This window comes from Mauremys mutica, chromosome 8 (assembly GCF_020497125.1).
Source record: "Mauremys mutica isolate MM-2020 ecotype Southern chromosome 8, ASM2049712v1, whole genome shotgun sequence".
Lineage (NCBI taxonomy): Eukaryota > Metazoa > Chordata > Testudines > Geoemydidae > Mauremys > Mauremys mutica.
In genome coordinates this window covers 66,103,826-66,122,011 of record NC_059079.1, presented here as the reverse complement: position 1 = coordinate 66,122,011, position 18,186 = coordinate 66,103,826, and positions in this window count along the sequence as shown.

Here is an 18,186-nt window from a genome sequence, read left to right as displayed (position 1 = left end):
AGAGGCCTGGTAAGAGGAGACGGGGGAGTTGCAGGGGGTCCCTGAAATAGAGCCGATGGCAGAGGAGTCCCCAGGGAGCCTGGCAAGGGGTGGAGGGATGCAAGGTGCACCTGGTGCAGGCAATCAGCTTGGCCGACAGACGCAATGAAGTTCATGATCCCCTAGTTTAGCATTTCTCAAGTGGGGGCAGGTGTTTCTTGCAGCCACAGCCTCCTCGGCGGTGATGGGGTGGGGGGCAAAGCAGGGGCCCCTCCCCCAGGGCTGGCAGCAGGAGTTGGGCCCTGCCCCCTCTGTAGACACAAACGCTGGAGAAGTCGAGAGCCAGTGAGTTCCTCACCTTCCTGGGAGCGGTGGAGTTGGGCTTCAGCCCTGGGGTCATGGGGCTTCAGAGTCTGTCTTTGGGCTCCATCCTTGGGTCCCATCCCCGGGGCATAGGGCTTTCGGCACCATCCCCCGGCCATGCAGTGGCAAGCTCTGGTTCCATCCTCTGGACATGCAGCAGTGGGCTCTGGCCCCGGGCTCACCCCCCCATCGCCTCTGTCCCCAAGCTTTGGCTGAGTGGTAGCAGGGTCCATCCCTCATCTGCAGGGCTTTGGGCTCAGGCCCCGGGCTCCAGCTGCAGGGCTTAGGGCTCGGGCCCTGGAATCCAGCCTTGGGGCTTTGGGCTCAGGCCTCAGCCATGCAGTGGCGGGTGCTGTCCCCAGCCTCAGGCCCTCCTATTGCTCCTGGCCCCCGCTGTCTCCCTCCCCACCTTCCCATCCAGGGCTTAATTTGTCCCCGGGCTTGCCGGGGCTGAGTAAGTCTGCTGCTGGGAAAAGTGATACTTGGACGTTAATGTCACTTTTCACAGCAGACTTACTAGCCAGCAAGTCAAAAAAAAAGAAAAAAAAAGAAAAAAAATAGAAAAGCAACAACAAAAAAAGACAAGAACATACAAAGCACCTTATTTGTGTTTCTATTTTGTGTAGGTCCAGGAAAGAATAGACACAACTGTGCATTATTTGTATTATTGAGTCTGCAAAAGTTAATTAACTATTTTAGGAAAAACAGTCAGAGCAGCCACCAGCAAAAGTTGGTGGCTGCACTCCTGAGGCCACCAAAACATTTGTTGTAAGAAGCCCTGCCCTAGTTTATCTCCACAATGTGCAGAACCAGCCCCCTCTTGCCCCAGGGTAGTGCTGGTGCTTCTGGCTCCTGCATCATGCCCCGTGAGTTACCAGGCATAGGCACTCAGGGTTTCACTCCCAGGACCACTCCTCCCCCAGCACCATGCTGGCTCCTGCTGAGTCACCCCCACAAAGAGAGAACCACCACATCCCTTCATAGTGCCGAGATCAACCTGGGCTCAGCTCCTGCAGAACAATCTGGTAACACCAGCACCGCCTCCCGTGCAGGGGGCCGATGGTCTCCAGAAGTCCCCACTTCCAGTGTGCATTTGCCAGCTCCTCTGAGGAGTCCCGGGCTGGGGAAGTTCAGCTCCAGGGCACGGCGCCCTCCGTACTCCAGGCTGTGCTTGTCTGTACATGGAGACTCTGTCAAGGGCAGAGCATGTGCCTAGAAACACTCATGGCACATGACACAGAATGAGGCCAGGGCGCACCCAGAATTTTCCTGGGGACAGGGCCCAGGTTGCACGTGCTACATTCTCAATTTCCTCCTCAGAGGGCTCCTGCTTTACACATGCGTTGTGTCCTGAGGGGTCCCTCCCTTCACATTGTCACAAGCCACCGCCTCTCCTTCCAGAGCAGACCCGGCTGCAGCAGGGCAGGAGAAGGCAGCATGAGGAGATGGTGGCCCGCTCTGGGACACACGGATCTCGTGAGTGACTCAGTCCAGAGTGCAGCAGCAATCGCTGAAGGCACTTTGCTCACTAACCCCCAGAGGCTCCAGCACTGGGTGATACCCGCTAAGTGCTCAGCCAAGTGGATGCTTTGCTGGGGGTAAAGAGTGCAAGTCCCCGAGGGGCTACAGTCGCTTGCAGCCAAAGATAAACCTGGTAACTTCAGGGCAGCGCAACCAAGTGGTGCATGTAACCTTATGCCCAGGGGTTCTTCAGGCAGGTCCCAGTCCTCCATCACAAATGGGTGTGCTACTTCCCCTTTAAGAACCTGGGGGCAGCTCCTAACCACCACCCCACCCTTAGCTGTCTGGCCTGCCTGCTGCCCCTGCCAGCGCTCGGGGAACAGAAAGGTGTTCAGGCTGGAGCTCCCCACTCACTCCTGCAGGCTGCAGCTTTCCTTGGGGGCCTTCACAGAGCCCTGTTTATTATTTACCTGAGAGCAATGCTGAGATCTGGACCCCCCTGGGTGAGGTGCTGGACATGCACACAGGGCCTGGCCTGCCCTGTAGAGCTGGCAGTGTGAAGAGGCCAGGGGTGGGAGGGACTTGCCTATGGCCATGCCACGTTAGCAGCAGCACTGGGAATAGCACCCAGTTCGTGAGTGGTCAGCGATGCAGGACCGGGGGAAGAGGCCAGAATTCCAGGCTGAGGTTCTAGCATGTGTGTGTTGGAGGGAAGCAGCGTTATCCCAGCTTGCATTGCTAAGCACCGGGTGCCCCAGTAAACTAGGCTCCTTCTGTAGCCTGACCCTCTTTGTCCTGACCATCCGCCTCTTACACGCCAGTTAAAGACAGCCTTAAATTGGGGATTTCTCGTGGCAACTCCCTGCTTCCCCCCCACACACTCCCATGACACACCTGTGCATGAAGCAGGTCCTGTGCTGGGACAGGTGCTGCCTTTTGGCCAGTTAAGAGGCAGAGCAGCAGCTGGGGGCTCTAAAAGACCAGGGAGAAGCAGAACCAGGGAGAGAGCTAGTGAATCAGGGCTGCCTTGGGGGGAGTCAGGGGTAGGTAAGAGCCACCAGAGACTGTATAGCTGGGACTGGGGAGCTCAGAAGCTGGACTCCTGAGAGAGCAGCAAGGGCTCAGAGGCAGTCATGGGTGGCAAGTTTGTAGAAATTTTGGTGGTGCCCAGAACCCGCCCCCCAACTCCGCCCTCCCAAACTCCACCCCCACCTGCCTAAGGCTCTGGGAGGGGGCTGGGCGGGGGAGGTCTGGGGTGCAGATCCTGGGCTGGGGATTAGGGTGCAGGAGGGGTGCAGCGTGCAGGCTTTGGGATGGAGTTTGGGTGCAGGCTCTGGGCTGGGGGTGGGGGCATAGGAAGGGGTGAGGGGTGCGGGCTCTGGGAGGGAGTTTGGGGGTGGGAAGGGGTGTGTGGGAAGGGGGAGGGGTGCACCATCTGGGAGGGAGTTTGGGGATAGGAGGAAGTACAGGGGTGAGGGCTGTGGGGCTGGTGCTGAGGGGTTCATGATGCAGGAGGGGGCTCAGGGCAGAGGGTTGGGCTGTGGGGTGAGGGCTGTGGGGCTGAGGATGAGGGGTTCATGCTGCGTGGGGTGCTCAGGGCTGGGGCTGAGGATTAGGGTGCGGGGGGATGAGGGCTCTGGCTGGGGCTGAGGATTAGGGTGCAGGGGGATGAGGGCTCTGGCTGGGGCTGAGGATTAGGGTGCGGGGGGATGAGGGCTCTGTCTGGGGCTGAGGATTAGGGTGCAGCGGGATGAGGGCTCTGGCTGGGGCTGAGGATTAGGGTGCGGGGGGATGAGGGCTCTGGCTGGGGCTGAGGATTAGGGTGCGGGGGGATGAGGGCTCTGGCTGGGGCTGAGGATTAGGGTGCGGGGGGATGAGGGCTCTGGCTGGGGCTGAGGATTAGGGTGTGGGGGGATGAGGGCTCTGGCTGGGGCTGAGGGGTTTGGGGCATTGGAGAGGCTCAGGGCTAGGGCGGAAGGGCAGGGTAAGTGCAGCCTGCCCTGCCATTAGTGCATGGCGGGCGCTAGGACCCTGGGGCAGCAGACAGCCGTTCTGCCGGGAGCCGATCTCTGACAGCAGGAGCAGGCAGGGGAGAGGCCCTGCTCCTTTCTGTCAGGCAGGGACACAGCGGTGGTGGGGCGTGGCAGGCAGGGGCCGGGGCCCGATCCAGGCAGGGCCGGGGGAGAGACCCAGCTCCAAATATTGCTGGAGCAGGGCCCCCAGCCCTGAATATTCCTGGAGCCTGGGCACCGCAGGTGTATATAACCTGCCGCCTATGGAGGCAGTGTATAGCTGGAGAGGGTCCTGAGAATAAAGGGAGCTCTGAGGAGAAGCAGAGCTGGGCTGGGAGCTTCAGGGAGGGAATAGCTTGGAAGGAGGGAGGGGCCAGCCTGCTTGGCTTGAGCAGCGGAGCGAGATGGGCCTGGTGAAAGCGTGAGGCACTCACTTACCTGCTTGATTTAGGTGGGGTTGGTCCTGCTTTGAGCAGGGGGTGGGACTAGATGACCTCCTGAGGTCCCTTCCAACCAGTGATGAGCTGCCAAAATCATAACAACCAGTTCCCTCCTCACCCCAGGAGGGATCATGCCCCCCCCAGGACTCCTGCCCCATCCAACCCCCCGCGTTCCTTGATGCCCCCCCCCGCCCCAGGGACCCCTGCCCCATCCACCCCCCTTCCCTGTACCCTGAGTGCCCTCCGCCGCCCCATCCAACCCCTCCTCTCATTACTGATGGCCCCCCAGGACTCCTGCCCCATCCAACCACCCCTTCTCTCTGTCCCCTGACTGCCCCTGGAACCCTTGCCCCTGACTGCCTCCCACCGCCCCATCCAACCCCTGATCCTTTCTGACTGCCCCACCAGGACCCTTGCCCCTATTCAATCTCCCTGCCCTCTGACCCCCCCCACCCCCAAACTCCCCTACCCTCTCTCCAACACCCCCTCCCTGCCCCCTTACCGCGCTGCCTGGACATGGCTGGCGGCGCTACAGTCCGGCCGCTGCTGGAGCCGGGAGCCCGGGGACGCGGGGCTGGGACAGGAGTCGCGCGGCCGGAGCCGGAGGATGTGGCGGGAGCCCGGCGGCCGGAGCCAGGCGGCTGGCCCGGCGGAGCCAGGGAGGGCCGCAGCCAGAGCTGGAACCGGGCAGCCAGAGCCGCCGCCACGCCCGGACCCGCGCTGCCGGAGCCCGGCCCCGTGGCAAAACAGCAGGAGCCGGGCGACTGGAGCCATGGGGCCAGGCTGGGCCGGAGCTGGGGGGCCGTGTCTGGAGCCGGGCATCCGGGTAGGTGGGGTCGTGGCCGCCGCCGTGCCCAGACCCGCACTACCGGGGCCGGGGAGGGTCGCAGCCGGGGACGTGGGGCTGGGCGGCCGGGGAGGGCCGCGGCCAGAGCCGGGCGGCCGGGGACGTGGGGCCAGGGAGGGCCGCAGCCAGAGCCAGGCGGCCGGGGACGCGGAAGGCCGGGGCCGGAGCCGGGCGGCCGGGGCCGCGGAGGGCCGCGGCCGGAGCCGGGTGGCCCGGGACGCGGGGCCAGGGACGCGGAGGGCCCCGGCCGGAGCCGGGCGGCCGGGGACGCGGGGCCGGGGATGCGGAGGGTCGCGGCCAGAGCCGGGCGGCTGGAGATGCGGGGCCGGGGACGCGGAGGGCCGCTGCCAGAGCCGGGCGGCCGGAGACGCGGGGCCGGGGAGGGTCGCGGCCACAGCCGGGCGGCCGGGGCCGCGGGGCCAGGGTGGGCCGCGGCCACAGCCGGGCGGCCGGGGCCGCGGGGCCGGGGTGGGCCACGGCCGGGGAGGGTCGGGGACGCGAGGCCGGGGGGACGGGGAGGGTCGCAGCCGGGGACGAGGGGCCGGGGCTGTGGCCGGGGAGGGCCGGGACTGGGAATGCGGGGCCGGGGAGGGTCGGGGCCGGGGCCGCGGGGCTGCGGCTGGAGACCGGCCGGGGCACACGGCCCCCCTAGTTCCCTACCTCAGCGTCGTCTTCCTGGGCCTGAGCGGGAAGCCTGCTTGCTTCTCAGCCCTCCCAGGCTTCCCGCGCGAACAGCTGATTCGCGGGAAGCAGGGCGGGAGGAGAAGCAGGGAGGAGCATTCATGGCAGGAGGTGGAGGCAGATTTGAGGTGAGCTGGGGCCACAGCAGGGAGCGCTTGTTAAATTTAAATGCCCTTTTAGAACCAGTTTGTCCCATGGGGAACAACCGGTTCTAAAAGGGCTTCTAAATTTAACAACCGGTTCCCGCGAACCGGTGCGAACCGGCTGCAGCTCACCACTGCTTCCAACCCTAATCTTCTATGATTCCCCACTACAGAGACCATGGTCAGAGTGGGCTGGAGGCTGGGGACCAATGGAGTCTGCTGACGTCTCCAGGCAGGAGCTGGAGCCCTACCTAGACAGGAAACAGGAACACCCCAGCTAGAGGGGTGGGGTGAGGCCTGGGGAGAGAGGTTGAAGAAGTACCTGGGGGTTGGGGTGAGGTGTGGGGAGACTCCAGAGCCATGGCTGGGGTGAGGCCTTGGGAGGGACACCAGAGAAGTACTTGGGGTGGGATGTGGGGAGAGACATGGGAGTCATACTTGGGTTGGACTGTTGAGAGGAATGAACTGTTTAGACTGTGCTGGGGGGATTATGGTCATGGGACTTATGGTAACAATAAATTACCCACTTCCCTCAAAAGGGCTATTTATATGCTCCAAAGGCTGTATTGAGTCTACTTGAGGAATTGAGGGAAACTGAGGCATGAGATCATTACCAGAGCTACCCTGAGGCCACAGAATGGGGGGGCACCTGGGAGGAGGCCATGCATTTACACACACACACCGATGCAAAACTCCTGCCCACAACATATAAACACGCCCTAGGCCAGATCTACCCTTTGTGCCCACGCTGCTAAACTGGCTGCTGGCATAGGATATAGACTCATTTTGTGATCATTAAGTTGCGCTGTAAATACTACCAAGGTGTGTGATGCAGAGCAGCTGATCTGATGTGTCCAGAACCCCACTGGGGAAATGGATCTGACCAGTGGAAGCAACCACCTCCAGGATGGTGTAAAGCAGTTAAAAAGGGAGCTGAAAGGGGTTGAAAGGCAAATCATGAGGCCTCATTCACTCCCGTGGATTAGAACTGGCAGTGCCCGGGGCTTGGAAATGTATTGATTCCAGCTGCAGCATGATGGGGGCGGATCTTACGGCACTGCTTACCTGCCATTAAATGTGGCAGCTGGGAAGCACTGCCAGGCCCTGGAACTCTTCAGTGGCTGTGCAAGGCACGGGCTGGGTTATAATGAAAGAATAAGATGCCACCTGTTTCCCACCCATATTCTAAAAATGCCAGGATGGTAATAGACAGGTCAATACAGGGGCTGCCTGCAAATGCCCAGCGCTTCGATCAGGGGTGAGCAGAGAAGGGTTCAGCTCATCCACACCCTGCCATTACGGCCAGTGTTCTCAAGCTGGGGTTGGGATCACTCCGCCATTCCCATAGGGCCACGTGGGGAGTGACTAGATCCCAGCCAGATAGCAGGAGGGCCTCCCTGGAGTGTTTGTTGGTATGGATATGCTGGGACCCCCGGCTGTACAGAAATGGGGACCACATGAACAACCATATGCTGACCATGAAAGCTTGTGTCAATCTTGAGACAGCCTTGTTCAAAAATAAATGAACCCAAAAGCACAGGCAGGGGCAAGGGCTTAGAGAGTAGCACAGACCTCTTTGGGCAGAGGGGGGTAAGAGACTAACCTAGGGCTGTGGGACACTGACACTTGAGTTCAAATCGTGAGAGGCAGCTAGTGAATTCTGTGTGAGTCTTGTGATGTAGCCCCACTGGGATGGGGACACTTGTCCCTGGGGAACTGGGTTGGGCAGGAACTGTAACATCCTGTATTCACAGCCTAAAGCAGCTTTCATTCCAAGGCAGCTGACAAACCAGGGGCCAGATCCTGCATGGGCCTGGGGGGATTCAGTGGGAGTTGAGGGTACTCAGCACCTTCCAGGAGATGCCCAGATCCTGGCAGGATTAGGCCATATGTACGTAATCCCTCTACTCACCACTGAAATGCATTCACCTCTGGAGTGGGACCCAGCTAGACTAAATGGTGTGAATCAGGCAGTGGAAAGAATCCCAGGGAAAATTTAAAATGGCCAGAATGCATTTACTTCAGTTCAAATTTGGCCACACGATGAGGGGTCAGTGTGGGCCTGGGGATGTCTCTGTGCATCATAACAGGCAGGATCTGGGCCTCAGGGAGTGGGTGCATGCTTCCTCCTGGCCAGAGAAGCTGGGCAAGTTGTATCAATGACTAGAACAAAGAACAGCACCTACTGGAAGAGGGGAGAGTGGGGGATGCAGCCAGGGAAGGGGGTTGACTAGTTGCAGAGGCAAACCAGAGCCAGGGGACCTCAATTCAGGCTGAAAGCTTCACACAAGCTCCCCACTGAATGGAGTTTTAGAAGGTGTGCTCATGTGAGCAGATATTCCTGCCCCTTTTTTACCTGCCCCCTTCACCCTGAGGCCTCCTACAAGGTAGCTGTGGTCTAGCTATGCCCCACTGCCCCACACAGATGTTGCATTGGTAAATAAAACACCTCTGTTGTAACATGGGTTTCAATTACATTTCCCCTGCGCTGATGTATTTTGGGTGCCTAGCTCCATCCCATCCTTCCTCCCCTCATTCATTTTAAGGGAGTCTGACCCACAGTTTCACTTTTTGGCTGCAGCATGACCCAGAGCAGTGACAACCAGTCCTGGAGGAGCAGCATCTCCCAGGCTCTGGGCTTGCTGGGAGTTCTGAGAGCTTTGGACTCTTCAGCAGGAGACAGCCTGGTAACCTGCAGCCTTTTCCCTGTAGTGCAAAAGGCCGCCAAGGTGTCCTGGCTCAGCAGACTGGAAAACGTCCTCCTTCAGCAATGTCAGCCCTGTGGGTAGAACTGGCAGAGAGCTGCTTACTGTCCAGAACCAATGAAGTTTCAAGTCAGTTGCTTTGTGGCTGTCTTGCAACCCCCCTGAGCGGGGCATCTTCTCTGTGCCAGAAATAATGTACATGTGCAAGGCCTCTACAAGGCTTTCCAACAAGGGATAAGCTTCATTCAGTCCTGTTCCCCCGCCCCCTGCTTCCACTTCCAGAGGAATCTGCTGGGAAGTTCCTCCAGCTCCCAAAGAAGCCTTGAGTCAGATCAGCACCGGAGACAGCAATTCAGTGAGGCCTGGACTTGCCAGGACTTAGGACAGCTCCCTGGGTTTTAGGCCTTACTCTTGCAGGCCACGCTTTCCCGTCCCCAGGCCCTCCTGCTACTTTCCTAATGCAGCCTCTGCAACCAGAGACAGGGTCACAGCTCCCCTGGTCTTAAGCTGTTAGTCACACGAGCGAGGGCGGGTCTTGCAATATACGTGAACAAACCCAAGAAGAGCCCTACGTGGGGAAAGGCTTCATATTCATTATAAAATGTCTCCTGTGCATGCCCAGGGAGTCATCTGTGACGTGATATCTGACATGATGTCACCAGAGCCTGAGCGAGGGGCTGAACAGATACCAACTAGACGGTGTTCTCAGGAATGGAAAGAGCAGCTTGGGGTGCAAGTGCGCTGCCTCCCACTGGGCCCACTGGGATATTGTACAGCTCATCCCAGCAGCCTAGCAATGAGAGATGGAAAAGACCTGCTGGGTCAGAGCTCATGCCTGTGATGGCAGAAGGTCCAGCAATTTGGAAAGTGTATGCAAATCTATTAATGTACTGATTTGCATAGGGATGAATATGCATGATGTCTGGCTTTTCAAATGCCTCCCCACCACGCACTTTCAGCGTCAACTGCCAAACCCACAGTTTTCCTTGCCTGCCCTTTGCTCATGCACTATTGCTCCCATGTTCTCTGCTGTGCTCCAGGCCCTGAATCCAGGCCACTCTCCTTTCAGCAGGTGGCTCACTGAGTCCTGAAACCAATACCTTGACCTCCCCAGAAAAGAGCTTGTTTTGGCCTCTGAGATCTGCAGTTGGCCTGACTAGGGAGAGGCAGGGAGGAAATGATTCACTTCTAGTGATGTGTAATGTTAGCCTGCAATAAACCAGGCAAGGCAATGAAATACACGAGAGGCTGAAACAGCCCAAGGAACTGTGTACAAATGGGAGAATGGCTCCTAGTAGGAAGCAGCTGGGATTACCCCACCTAGTTTTTCTACCAGAGCTAACCCAAGCTACTTGTCCATCCACTCGGCCTTAGATCTTAGATATCTGTCTCTCTCTGGCCCTTTAGATCTACCCCTGCTTGACATAACCTCTCATTTGGAGGAGGCTCATCCTGTAAAGAAGGCTGGTCTCGTGGGAGAGATGGTAACTTGGGGCTTGGTTCAGTTGCAATGATGATGGATGGATCTGCTGTGTTTGTCATTTCTTCCAAGCACTTGTCTGCAGTGCAAATACAAACATGTCTTTCCTGGTTAATATGTCATGCCTGCTTCCCAAACGCTCTTCAGTGAGAGAGCAGTGAACGTGCGTCTTGTGCTGACTGTGCTTTGGGGGGAGGGGGGGTGACCTCTGTATGCCACTTTGGCCGCCATTCAGTTTCAGAGAGGATGCCTCATGGCTGTTTACAAATGACTTTCCATGGGAAATCAAAGGGTGTTCAACGTCAGATCTTTTGATGCAGGGAGATGCATGTAGATGAGGGCTTTAGCCATTTGCTGGCTTTTTCCTGACAAACATCATTTGGATGCGCAAAGGAAAGGTGTCTTTCAAATTCCATTTGCATCCTCTGTGATTTCTAGGTACCTTTCAATGCTACTCACACGAAACCCCAAAATGTCATGCTGGTTTCATGATATGTTATGCTTTGAATTTGAGTTCCTGCATTGCTGTGCCCACCCAGAACTCCAGTTGCTTGTGAAAACAAAGCTCTTGCACACTCTGAAATAACACCCAGTGTGTGATTCACAATTCCTTTCTGAGGGGGGAGGGGAAGAAGCAGTATGGCCCTGAGGTGAATGGCCTGATTTTCTGGATTTGGGCACGAGAGTTCTAGACAGTGGTTGTGACGGCTTTTGCATTGCTGCAGTTCTGAGATAATTGTCCACGTCTAACTGACAAACCCCTAGCCAGGAGGGAGAAAGGGTCAACAGTTCAGGCATTGAAATAACCTTTAAACCTGCCTCGTAGTGACAACATGGAGAGGGGGTGGGAAGAATATGAACGACACCATTGTGTCTTTCCTCTAATAATCTGGGACAAAACCAAAGTCATTTTCATAATCCGAAGTGTATGGTTAGTGCATGGTGTCACTACAAGGCAGAGTTAAGGCTATTGGGGTCCTAACTTCATTTCCAGTAGAGCTAGTTGGGATAAAATACTTTTTCTTCAGAAAAATACAGATTATTTAAAACCAGAACAGTTCACAGGAACAGGTCAGTTTTATTGGCACTCTTGATTTGATAATTGGGGGTGGACGCTTAGATAGGTTAAATGATCCTAGTTTAGCACTTTTCAAACCAAAAAATGAAACTTTCACATTTTGACATTTTAGTTACTTTAAGTGTAAATTAACCATTCCTCCCCCTCCCCACAAAAGGCCAAAACATCTCAAAATTATCAGAACAAAATGTTTCAATTGACTCCCCATCCAAATTTGGTTTGGGCTGATCAGTTTGCAAAAATTTGAGATTGTGCCTTTATGGCCCAATTTGGGATGGGTAAAATTTTCAATATCTCAAATTCTGAAACTGCTCCCTGCCCGACTTTAACTTCTGAACCGTAACATGTTTGGATTTCTTTTAGGTGTAATCTTCATTCTGAATGTGCTGGGTTTGTAATGCTGTGGTTTTGTGGTCATTCCAGCACTCCTGTCATTTTTTACCTTTATGTAACTGCTGTGTTCTCTGAACTTTCGTCCATCTAAACATGGTCTTTTTATGGGATTGGATCAGTGTTTTAGAACAGGGGTTGGTAAAGGGAGTGCAATTCCAGCAGAGTGCGAGAAACTCTGCAGCCAGGGACTGGGCAGCATGATGGGAGCTGGAATTTGACTTGAGTAAGTGCTAGGTGATGCCTACTGTCAGGACTAGGCTAACTGCCTGAGCTTGTGAGCTACCCTAAAGATTCCCTTTCAAAGCTAGGCCCAAAGGGGTGACTTTCCAGGCCCTATTCCCAGCTGAAAGGGCTCTCAGGGGGCCAGTAATGCACTTCAAATGGGCACCTATTCTGTACTGGGCCTTTAGGTGATGGTGCAGGTGTGTTCCCACTGTGGGGAGGAATGGAACTGGGAGCTCAGCCCGCAGAAAGGGCCTGTCCTGGAACTTGCTTGGCCCAGTCACCCCCTGACACTGATTCTCTGCCTGCCAGACTCCCGTCTGGACCTACCCAGGGGTTTCTGTCTCCCCCTAGTGAAACTCTGAGAACCTGCAGGGGTGCAGGAGGAGGAGCAGTGCCTTAGAACCGGGATTGTGGATACAGTATTTGGGTTCTGACCCCACTGCTGGCACTGATGTGGCTAGGGAACACACTTAATGTCTGTGTCTCAGATGGAGGGGGACATCAGGGCATGTGACGAACCCCCCAGCACACACTCAGTGCCTCCTACCACAAATAAATGACCTTTTCCCTCTCCCCCACACCTAACCCACCGGCATTCCCCATTTCCCCCCATGGCAGCCCCTAGTGATGACCCTTTACTTCTCCAGCTAAAGGGCCTGCACGTTCTTCTAGCCTGGTCTTGGGCTCAATTCCTGCCACAGACCATTCAGCCATGAGAATTCTCCGACTAACTATGCTTTTATTTAGTTTTTAATTTGCCACTATTTCTCTAGTGGCCTTTCAAATCTCTAACCCAGGGGTGGACAACCTGAGCCTGAGAAGGAGCCAGAATTTACCAATGTACATTGCCAAAGAGCCGCAGTAATACGTCAGCAGCTCCCCATCAGCTCCCGCACCCGCTGTCAGCGCCTCCCACCCACTGGCTGCTGATCAGCGCCTCCCCCTCCCCTCCCCACACCTCCCAATCAGCTGTTTTGTGGCATGCAGGAGGCTCAGGGGGAGGGGGAGGAGTGAGGGCATGGCAGGCTCAGGGGAGAGGGGGAAGGGGTGGAGTGGGGGCAGGGCCTGTGACAGAGCCAGGGGTTGAGAAGTGAGCACCCCTCAGGCACATTGGAAAGTTGGCGCCTGTAGCTCCAGCCTCGGAGTCGGTGCCTATACAAGGAGCCGCATATTAACTTCTGAAGAGCTGCATGTGGCTCCAGAGCCACAGATTGGCCACCCCTGCTCTAACCAGTTAACACCAAGCAGCAAGATCCTCCCTCACCCCCTGTGCCACTAGAAATGACTCTCCTTTATCTTTCCTCTTTTCTCCTCCTTTATGCCACATATATAGTCCATTTAACTTCATATTGAGTAGAAGCAAAAATTTGTAACCAGCCCAGCTTCAGCCCACTAATACATATCCTCTCCGACTGCAGGTGCTCTTGAAAATAAATGTGAAATCTTCTACACCTAGTTTTGAAGCAGTTCTCTGGCTCTGGAATTTTCCGGTGGGCAGATAACTCTGAATTCTGGGGAATTTTAACATCGTCTCTGTTTGCTTGCATTGCACTGAAAAAGTCACCTAGAAAACCTAGATCAGTCAGATATCAAAGGCCAGATCCTCCGCTGCTGTAAATTGGCAGGGCTCCCTTGCAATCCATTAAGGTATGGTGGCTAACACTGGCTTTGAATCCTGGTCATAGGTCTCTTGATTTCAAAGGGCAAGGTGCCTCTCAAGTTTGATCCAGAAAAGAAATTACACCATAAAAATTGTAGACTTGAGTCCGGAAACAGATTTATACAAGTAGCTTTAAGTACATGAGTTTTTCAGTCATAGTCAATGGGACTCACTGCTCATGGGCTTCAAGTGAAGCATGTACGTATCCTGCATCTTGGCAGAGGGTTAGACTAGATGGCCCTTGCGGTCTCTTCTAACCCTCTGGTTCTATGATTCAGGTTGTTGTATGTTCCGGTTAGTTGGTTTTCCTCACTCTGCTGCAAATGTCACAGCGAGGCATGAAAGGAACTTAAAACTGCAAAGGAGCCTTTCCAAAAGGATTGAAGGAACCTCTGTGTGTTATCATAAAATATCAGTTGGAAGGGACCTCAGAAGGTCATCTAGTCTAACCTGCTGCTCAAAGCAGGACTAATACCCAGACAGATTTTTACCCCAGTTCCCTAAATAGCCCCCTCAAGGAGTGAACTCACAACGCTGGGTTTAGCAGGCCAATGCTCAAACCACTGAGCTATCCCTCCCCCAGGGAGTGCTTGGCTTGGCTAAAAAGGACAATCAAAGGATATTAAGGGCTTGGCTAAAAAGGACAATCAACTGATTCAAAATAGTCCACCCTTTATGGACCAGTGCTTTGAACTATGTAGCTTAGGTAATAGGTCTGAGTTCCCCTTCCCCCCAAAAATCTTTCTCTACTCTGGCGCAAGGATCAGGGTCGTGCAGCTATTTCTCTGTAAACTGGAAAATGGATCTACCAAAGCCAGATCTGAAGGATTTACATCTCATAGCATACGGACATATAAAGAGAGAATTCAAGTTCAGATACTGTAGTTGGATTAACAAATAGCCCGACCCCGACAAACACCAATAAATTATTGTTGTATTATTTTTTGTAATACAAACTCCATTTAAAAATAGGTGGAACATCGTAACAGGCAAATGCTAGCAATGTGCAAGAGGAAAAGGAGGAACTCTGAAATGCTTTTTAGCTAAGTAGGGCTGCATGGTAAAAGCAACGGACTTTTAAAAGCCATCTAGTCCCACCTCCCAACTAAACCTGGCCTAGGCAGCATCTGTGCTACGCTGGTGCCATCGCCTGGATACTGCCGGGGTTGCAGTTCAGGAGTTTGAGACCTGAAGCTGTTCCCCTGATAAATGGGTAGTACTGCCCGGACAGCAGCAGCTGCCTCTGGGATACAGCTCTGAAAAGCCCAAGGAGCCCCCAGAACGATGCTTTCCAGAATATTGCCTGGCCGGCATCCTCAAGTTTAGGTGGTGCTGATCCAATATAAGGTTAAGGGAGGCAGTGTGGCCTAGCAGATAGAGCCCTGAACCCTCACAATCCATATGTTTTAGTTCCAGCTCTGCCCCTGGTCTGCTGGGTGACTTTGGACAAGTCACTTCCATGCTCCGTGCCTCAGTTTCCCCACTGGTGAAACACTCACCTCCTTTTTAAGGCAGAGATGAAGAGAACCCGATAAAATCATTATTATCTAGCTTGGGCCAATTCTCTTTATTCTCTGATGAGGCTCCAACCTTGCTACCCCCCAGCAGTTCAGGGGAGTTGCAGGCTCAGGCTCTGTCTTGTAGGTGAACTAATTTAGTTTTCTTGTTTTCCCCCAATGATCTGGAGATAGACGTGCTCCGGGCCAGCTCTAAAGGTGAGAGACAGCTCAGCAAGAGCCTTCCCCCACCTGCCCCTGCCCCATCTCTAACCTGGTCAGCAAGGGCCAAACACCAGTCCTTGGGGCGAGAGGGCTGGGACTGCCATGGGAGGGCAGATAGGGAGCCAGACTTAGGGGGCGGCCACAATGCTTAATGAGTGTGTATCACCTTTTGTCAGACACCTGGGGCCAGACCCTGGCACGAAAGCTTTAAGCTGCTCTGGTGGCACAAAGGGGGACTTACATAGGCCTGAAGAGGGCAGCTGGAGATGTTCTGGGGCAGGCTTCCCTGGGTCTGTACCACCCCTTCTCACACAGGGGCACGGCTAGAACATGCTGCATGGCCTGGTGAGCCTGGCTGGTTTGACAGCCCCTTGCAAGCAGAGGCCAGGCTGGAACCCCATTTTCAATCAGTAATAAATGGATCATTTTTTAAAACACCAGAAAAGGTGCCAAAAATTGACCTCAACAATTATGGGGAAAAAAAATCTCATTTTGGGGGGGAAATAACTTGAAAAAGTTTCAACCGGCTCTTGGAATAGCTCCCTCATAATACTGCTGGGATGCTCTAGACGCTTGGGAGCAGGCAGTGGCTTTGTAGCTGTGTTGGTCCCATATGAGACAGGCAAGGGGGGGTGAGTAGGGTGACCAGATGTCTCGATTTTATAGGGACAGTCCCGATTTTGGGGGCTTTTTCTTATATAGGTGCCTGTTCCCCCCCACCCCCATCCTGATTTTTCACACTTGCTGTCTGGTCACTCTAGGGGTGAGGTAATAAGACAGCCCCTCATGCACCTTCTCACTTTCTAGCCAGGCCTTGCTAAACTTGCTCAAGAGCTGTTAAGCTACACACTAGATCTGTCCGCCTCCAGGTGAGCTCTAGAGGGCAGGTGGCCTGGCCTGGAGAAGCAGGCTGCATTTGACAGCCCCAGCCTAGCCTCCGGGGAGAGTCAAAGCACCATTCTAGTGGGGGCCAGGATGACAAAGTTAGAGGATTACGCATCATCCAAGGCACATTCCCCACTGCTGGCAGGGGCGATTGCAGCCTCGACACAGGACACAACTTCTGGTTAGGTGCATTCAGCATCCTGCAGTGAAGACAGAGGCAGGACATGTAGGCCCAGTGCTATTTCTGCCCTCTGGGCATGCACAATTACTGGAAATTTTCCCTTTAAAGTGTCATTAGAGTTAAGAGTCAACACCTCCCCCCACCCCCACCCCCAGGAGACAATCATGACTCAGCCCACATGGGGCTAAGCAGTGTCAGCACTGCACAGGCAGGGTTTCTTCACACCCCTGAAGTGAAGAGACTGTTTTAGATGCAGGTTTTGAGCCTGCAGGATCTAGTGTGCGTGCTGGCTAAAACGTATCCTAGTTGTGGCCTGGGGCACAGGCTGTTCCTGACATGCATACAGGATGTTTGTGTAATACAAAAATGGCAAAATAACATCTCAGGTGAAAGTTCTGAGTAGCGTGCAGCAATCCTCCCTGGCATATAGCAAACCCAAGCCCCATGTGCCAGTTAGGTCTTGTATTTCTGGCAAGGGTGTGGTCTACATGGGTTGCAAGAATTGCCAGTTGCAAACTCTGTCTCTCACATGGTGAAAATACCTGTACCAGTTGGCAGACTTCTCCTAGAACAGGAAAAGGCAGCATGCTTCATGAGCGGGGCCAGTTCTGGCTTTGCAGGCTCGAGGTGCCAGCTGAACCACTCGTTCCTGCAGTAGTGGGGATAGGTTTGGGACCTGGCCACTTCTAAGATAACTCCTCATGCATAGTTGACAAAGTCCTTGCTCCAAGGCTGAGACGCTGGAGTCAGTACAGCAAAGGTCACAAGTTCCCATCCCAAAGATGCTGATGCTGTGAAAGTGACAGGGGACTTTTACCCCCAGGTAAGAGGCTGTTTGTAACCAATGCACAAATTTCTTTCCGTGAGAAACGTAAGGCTGAGTTGCTGGCGTCGGGCTCTGTTCCAGACACACATGTACTGGTTATGAAAAGTGAAATGCATCATTTTAAATGTATGAAGAGCTGTGTGGCCTGACTGGCTCAGCTATGACCCCGGGGGTAGGGCTCCTGCTTCTGAGGCTAGAGGTCATGGGGTCAAAGCCTGTGTCCCCATGGCCTGGGTATGAAAAGCGCTGTACCTTTCTGGTTTGCAAGAAACAGCTGTTATAGCAATTGGGCCACAAATCTACCCTAATGGTGAGCTCAGCTGCAGGGAATGTGGAGCGGAAAGGCCATCAGGCTCCCTCACCAGGACTCTCATCCTTTGCCCAGGGATGCTGAGTCCTTGCATCATGATGCAACTGCACTGTGATCTGACCTACCTGACCATCATGGCCACATGAATGGAAACTCCTGCTGGAGACCCAAGATCCAACTCTGTCTTCCCTGCCCCTGTCTGCCCCCATTTTCCCTGCTTTCCATGTGATCCTAAGGTCATCTGTACCACCTGACGTTAGCATAGTATATCATGAGATAGCATATCCAGCTCTGCCCAGCTTGAGAGGGTCCCAGACCCAAGACCAGCAGATGAGCCAGGGTAACTGCTGTCATGACTCACCTGCCAGACCAGAGCATCTGGCTCTAGCTGACCTGCTGCCTGAAGTCCTGGGAACATCAACGAAGCTGTATTTCCTCCATCTTTACTACCCTGCCTCTCCGTCCATTAGGAAAGGTGACCATTCTTAACATCTTGCAACTGATCAGCAAAACAAGCCCATCCCCCCTCTCCCTACCCCCAAGAAGGGATGTCTGATGAAATAAGACTAACTGGTATCATATCTCTTTAAATGGGAATTTGATAACCAAAACCTAACTTTGTTTTACAGACTCTTTCCTGGGTAAGTGCCTTATGACTTGTTTTAGCTCCTTTTCTCTTGTTTATCCCCATCAATGACTCTCTAGGCTTTAGCATTTGTTTCTATTGTTTGCCATTACACAGGCTGAAGTCTCTGGTTTCCAAACGCTGCCCCCTCTTTGTTTAAAACTGTTTAAT